Source organism: Gossypium raimondii, chromosome 6 (genome assembly GCF_025698545.1).
Source record: "Gossypium raimondii isolate GPD5lz chromosome 6, ASM2569854v1, whole genome shotgun sequence".
NCBI classification, from domain to species: domain Eukaryota; kingdom Viridiplantae; phylum Streptophyta; class Magnoliopsida; order Malvales; family Malvaceae; genus Gossypium; species Gossypium raimondii.
In genome coordinates this window covers 58391074-58398655 of record NC_068570.1, presented here as the reverse complement: position 1 = coordinate 58398655, position 7582 = coordinate 58391074, and positions in this window count along the sequence as shown.

The following is a 7582-nucleotide window of genomic DNA, read 5'->3' as shown; positions in this document are numbered from 1 at the left end:
TCACCTTTTTGTTCTTTTCCTCTATTGATTCAAATTTATACTCTTCATTAATTCATATTTAATTCACTATTGGTATATAAATTTTTACTTATAATTAATTCCATGTGAGAAGGATCTAAATGGATAAATTTTATATCAAATCATATAAAGGGATGAAGACAAAAGGGTCGTCTCTTCTCCTCCTTTTGTCCTTGTTTTGAAAGAGATTGAGTGGAAATATATTTTTATTTTCCATTCAATATTTGAATATTCCATTTGAAAAGACATCAGAACCGACAACATTTTAGCCCCGGATATGGAGGAAGATCCCCATCCAAAGAATAAGACACTGATCAAGATCATCAATTTTGAGTCTGTTCAATAATATAAGATCAAAACATACAAAATGCTGCAATACTTTATCCCAAATTTAATGTGTGTCCTGTTTATTCACTATTTTAAGTTTTGGAAACATGCTTTCGTATTTATATTTAATGTCATTTTCCACCTAAATAATTTTACAAAATATAAAAATTTAGGATGATATTTGATTCATGGGAGGTTACATTATCGGTGGTAATTTTATATTTTGACATCATACGATTCATGTTCGGAGTTCGTAATTATTTCTCTCAATAATATTATCTTCAAAAGAGAATATATATCTTACCAGAAGGAAAATCTCAATACTTAATATTAGTCTTACATTTTGATGTGATTTTTGTGGCAATTTTCCCAATTCATTTTCGATAAATCAAAACGAAAATCATTAATGAATCAAACTCTTTCGTTTATATATATTTACTCTCAAGTGAGATTTTAATTGCATTCATTTTCTTAATTTCATTTAATTAGAATGGTTCCAACGGTGGATTTATTCGTCCAAATCAAATGCCAGTTTAAAATTTAGAAGGGTTTCGGAAAAATTAGTAAGCTTAAAAAATTAAGTTTGAGAAAAAATTAGACTCGTTTAAAATGTGAGTCAAGATCGAATTTGAACGTTCAAAGCTCAAGCCTGACTCGGCCCATTTCCTAATTTTCCAATATATTATATTATGTTGTCTTTATATATTATATAACATATAACAATTAAATCTATAGCAATATATAATACTATAGGTAAACATTTTAAAAAAAAAAAACACGTTGCCTATATATAAAATTAGGTAAAAATATGCTATAAGTCTTTGTACTTTTCAAAAATTCAAAATTTAGTCCTGTACTTTTATTTTCAAGAGTTTAGTTCTTCTACTTTTCCGATTTTAAAATTCAAGTCCAACTATTAACGATTAACACTATTAAATTTTTATTGTTAAATTTATTGACTTGACATTTCGAAATAAAAAATACTCACTTAGTAGTCACGTAATTAAAAATGACGTCATAATTAACCTAAATTTTAAAAAATTAACAATCACGAATTTTGAAATCGGAAAAGTAAAGGAACTAAATTCCTAAAAATAAAAGTACATGGACTAAATTCTAAATTTCCGAATAGCACAGAGACTTATGACATATATTAACCATCAATTTACAATAAATGAAAGAAAATATATAAAATTATTAAATTTTAGATTAAAAATAATGTAAATGTCATATTTCAAATCAGGTTAAACTTAGGCAAGCATAAAGTGTGTTAACCCGACCCATAAGCACCTTTACATTCAAGTACAACTCATACACCTACATGCACAATCAACCACACATATTCCCATGATTTAGGAATGGGATGAACACCCTTGGATGGGCCAAATGATGGGGTTCGTAATTATCAAATTTAAATGTCAAATTGACCCTCAAATTATACCCAGTTTTCGCTTAAGTGCCTAAAGGGTTTTTAGTCAAAAACGGTACCTAATTATGAATTTTATCTCATTTTACTCAAAAACACAATACCAACCAATAGGAACATGGCAAATGGACATTCTTATTAAACATTGCACACTTTTTTTCAACCTTATTTGTGTTAATAATAATTCAGTACAATATGCATTTAAGTAATTTCATATACCGTCAACCAAATAATAAAATTTTACCTTCTAGCTAAATAAATCAAATAAGATGATGTAACATAGCCGTTTCAACAATCCTATCACTAAGGGTAGGTAGTAACCTTGGCTCCAAATAATAAAATTGCATTTAGATTCTTTTAAAATTATAAATTTATAAATTAATCTAATAGTAAAATTACATTTTAACCCTGCAAATTTCTATAATTTAATTTTGATCTACAAATGATTTTCTTGATTTCGTCTCTGACTCCAAGAGCATAGACAGTGGGCAAACAGTACCCTTCACCTTCCAAAATTTATAAAATTAATTTATAATTTAAAAAATATAAATTATTATAAAACCTTAACTTCCTAAAACAATTTTTTGATTTCGCTCCTATCTCACTCATATATTGCATATATATGTGACTAAATGACAGTAAACCCACCCAAACCCTATTGAATTAATAATATAAAATCTAAATTATAAATGTCATAAACTTAAAAAATATCAAATTGAAGAAAGGAACCTAGAGCCCACTGTTAGCTCTATTATTATGGATGAGGGAAGACGAAGCAGGACAAAATTTTGTGTGAGCAGATATGAACAAGAGAAAAAACAAGAAAATGCGGCCATGATTAAATGAACATTCAATCTTTTTCTAAAAGATTTAATAATATTGGAATTTGGAGCCATTATTGCAGAGACAGATGTGTGTCGGTCATTTCGATTCACGAAAATATGTTTGTGTAAAACTTGACGACGATATTACGCCTGCAACCACGTGCACTTCCTCTCTGTCACTATCCTCCTCCTACTCCTACCTTCTCATCGGATTTTGGACTTACTTTTTACATTCTAACTATTTTTTTACGTTAGGTTTTGAGTTTAAATGTGTAAATAAAAAGAGTGATTTTTTGAAAATGTCTTTAAACTATATTTTCAAAAGATTATGGGATTAGGTGATTTTTGTAAAAACATTTTTAATTGGAAGTATTTTGAGTTTGATTTGTAAAAAAATATTTTCAACTAGAAGCGTTTTTCAACGTAATTATGAGAAAATGCTTCCAACTGAAAACGCTTTATGCCCTCAATATCTTTTCATGCCATCTTTTGTGAAAATAAAACTTACTCTTTATATAAATTTCAAGTCTCATTTCCTTTTTTTTTATAGATTCATAATTCATTTGCATTTTATTCCTAGACAATTTACTTACTCTTCTAATTAATAATATAAGATTAAATGCTATACTTAATTTTAAAAATTAAAACAAAACTTTTACAACCTTAAACTCTAACAAAATATATTTTATAAAATCGACCTAGTACCGTAATTTTTCGTAAAATGACTTAATCTTATATATTTTTCAAAATCGACATTTTGAAAAATTTATTCAAATAAAAGTATAAAAGAGTTTTATTTGTCATTTAAATATTTGATTTGATTTTTATTGGAATTCACTCCAACTCGTCTAATTATCAGCTTTAAGGCAGATGCAAGCAGTCGCAATGCTAGAAGGGGTTGAGATGGATGAAGTTAAAAAAAAAAAATTAAGGGTTGGAATTAAATTTAATTTTTCGTGTAATTTTATTTTGTATTAATTTATAATTTCATCATTTTTGAAAGAATTAATTTTTTTTTCATTTTGGAGAGTAAAATGTAATTTTATTATATAATAATTTTTAATTTACCATTTATCAAGAGATTAAATGATAATTTTTCTATTTGAGGGGAGCCAAAACTCAATTTTAAAAGTCAAAATATAATCTTATTATATTAACTTGCGATTTCCTAAAATTAAAATGATAATATAGAAAAATTTCCATTTTTTTTAAGTCCTTTGGTAATAGCTTTGACTCTCAAAATCAGGAGCAAAAATCTGATTTGTCATTTCCCTATTAAAAAGGATAAGAATGACGTGGAAACACAGTTGCGTACAATCTCTTCTCTAGTTATAGATGTAAAACTTTCCTTCCGTACAGTTAACCTAAACAAATCATGCTTATATAAAAGTTAGTATGAGTTTGTAAAATTACAATCAATTAATTTCACTAAAAAACTTTGATTATATTGAAACTCTTCAAATCAATCTTAAACTAATACTTGTTTGACTTGAATACCAAATAATCAATATTACGATAAGTAAATTCGATAAAGAAAAAGATAGCAGCACGATAAATCAAGTAGCAATTGGCACTAACAAAAGATTAATTTTAGACTAATCGTATTTTCTTTGATTCACAACTTTGTTAAAGTTGTTGACGTTATGAGAATCAATCCATTTTACATCAAATCCCCACGATTTATTAGATACACTATCAAAATCATATCATTTTGATTTTCAATTCAGATTCAACTTTCAAATCCCAAATTCCCATAACAACTTCAAAATCCAAACCATTTTTTGTTTTTGTCAAAATGGACATAATTTTGCGGGGTCAGATCCCACACTTACCCAAATATGTTCATCAGCTAATCATGTTGATTGTTTTTTTTTTATAATTTCCATATTCGTTTTCTTCGAAAATCAACAGCTTACAGGGCGGTGGTAAATAACAGCAAATAGTTTATAATAATAATCATCATCCTTATGATTTTGATTCGCTTCTGCGGCCTATAATGTCCTTTCAATGACTCAATTTGTGACTAAAATATTGCTTAATAACCGAATTTCATGGTTAGAACAAAGAACAAAACAAATCATTACAAGACAAAAGTGTGTGTTATTTTTCCATCGGTTACTTCAAACCATTCCATCCAAGTAGCATCTTCTATAGTAATATGAAGAAAATCATGTCTCAATTCAATGGTATCAACCACCAATCACCATCTAATGCTAAAATTCGGGATTGTTTTGGCCCTCTGGATATAAATTTTATGTAAATTTATCAGATACGTATATAGATATGTTCAATTTTTTTGAAACTTTTTCATGCAAATAGGTTTGGTTTACAAGCTGACAAGGAAAACTAGGAATAAAACTAAGCAATAATAGTCTTTTATTTTGTTATATGCACATGTTATATATTGTAAAGGACAAACTGTCTAGCTTGTTCGTGCACTAAGTTATTGCACCACTTGTTGTTTTGTTTATTGTAATATGGTTAGACAACAAGTTTTGAGGAATAAGTTTGTGGCTTTCACATGTTTGGTATTTTTTTATAAGGTCTTATAATGAAAATAATGCAATAATTATATGAAAAGGAAACTAAAAAACAACGAGAGTTTATGACATTGAGAACACTTCTATATGATGGGATGGTCGAAGCTAAAATTAGGGGATAATTTTGGTTAAAGAAAAACTAATAATCGACTAAGTGAAACTACATGCAATAAAAATGTCAAGCTTAGTGAGCACATTGTTGTTCAAGTCTAGGACACTTGAATCATTGTAGTTTAAGTGAGTGTAATTGTTTGAGAGTTCACATTATACGATTGCGAGGCTGAGACGCTGAGGAGGTTGGTTGGGTTTATTGTACTAGATTTTAGTTGTAGATTCATCTTTGGACAGGCTTGCATATGTAGAATTGATACCAAGCTGCATAAACAGTTTTTATGTTTATTCTCGTAACTTATTTTAAAAGAATATACAAAAAATCTATTCATTAAGTTCTTACCAAACACACTTTCACTAACAAAAGGAGAAGTGAACTAAAATTCCAAGTTAGAGAAAGAAGTTTACCTCAAGTTGCAACTATGCAAATGACATATTTGGCACTTAGGCGAAGCACTTGAAATTGTCATTAAGGTACTATATATGGCCTTATCTAATTCTAGCTAAGATAGGCAAGATTATTATCCACTTCAAGACTAAGTTTTATGTCCAAATACGTAGCATTAAGTGAGTTATTATTTGGTTTTGCTATCCCTTAGTTTTCTCATGTTTTAACTATTTCGTTTCAATTTGAATTACGTAAGAGTTTAATCTCATTTGTTAGTAACTTTTATATATATATATATGGTTTTTACAATCAATAAAGCAATGCAATTTTCACCTTTTTCTAAAACCTTATATGGTATCAGAGTTTTCTTCTATAAACAATTAATCATGGCTTAATTGAAATGTCAAATTTCATTTTATTCCTATTGTGCAATGCAAATGTGCAAGCTTAATGCACACTTTAGTATCTGAAATATATTATTTTTCCCACAAGTTTTTTTGGCCCATTTCAGTCTCTAATATTATCAGGCATTCTCAGTTTAGTCCTTAATGTTATCAACTATTTTCAATTCAGTCTTTGGACTTTAAAAAACTCGGTTGGGATATCTAACCAATCATAAATTGCCACATGTCATATGTTAACGTCACAATGACATCATCATCATCCGAAAAATCATAAAAATCTCTAAAATTATTAAAAATTATTAAAAATACAAAATATAAATAAAATTATAAAATGATATATTTTAAAAAATAAAATATGCTAGAATTCTATAAAATTATAAAAAATATAAAATTATTAGAAATTGTAAAATAATGTAAAAATATAAATTATTAGAAATTGTAAAAATTGTAAAAATTATTAAAACTTTTAGAATAGTAAAACTTATTGTATCTTGGAATAAAGTATACATTTCCTAATCACATTTAAATTATTAAAGATTTGATATAATATTTTTATTTAGTTAAAAAATAAAATTATTTTTTATAAACAATTTGACATTCAAATATTTACGAGCATTTGATTTGTAATTGTGATAAAAAATATTAAGAAATTCAATATATATATATATATTCAAATATTTTTGGGCAACAGATGTGTATGTTGATACTTATATATCCACTTCATTTTTAAAATTATTATTTGTGAATTAACATATTGATCTAGAAACACACAATTTGTCTTGAGATAGTATAAAAATATTTGGAATAAATAAATAATATTATTTAAATTATTATTTTAATTGAAATAACATTACTTTTTATTATTTAAATAATTTGAAAAAAATCTAAATTTATAACATAAAAAAATCTTCCAATTATAAATTTTGATTGATTGAATTATAAAATAATTATCGAGATTTCATGAGATCAATATCTCATGTTTAAGTTCTAGTAGATGTGGTATATAATTTTTTTAAAAGTATTAAAATTTTAATATATTTTTAAAAAAGTTTAGTTTTTATAATTTTATAATTTTTCTTATAATTTTAATAATTTTTTATAATTTTTAAAAATATTTTTTTTTTAAGTTTTCAAATGAAATAGACATCATCATATACACGTGACAACATACGATTGGTTAGATATCCCATCAGTTAATTTTTAACATCCAAATGACTGAACTGGAAACATCTGATAACATTAGAGACTGAAGTGAGCCAAAAAAAAAACCTTAATTTTTCTTGTTATGCGAACTATGTTGTCGTTTGAAAAGTCTAAATCGTGCTGTGAACTCTTAATTATGTTGTTATGAAGCATGCAAACCTGCTTATGTTTGCTTGTGAAGCTCGCATGTTTGCTTTTTGTTACTGTTGCTATATTTTAAGTTAGCGCAACTTTTGTTAAGACTTAAGTGGCGTGTTTGAGATTAGGTTGGGAGTCAATGGAGAGTCATTTCGGTAACTAATCTAACTCGTCAAATTCAGGCCGAAACTTTCAGAGCAGGT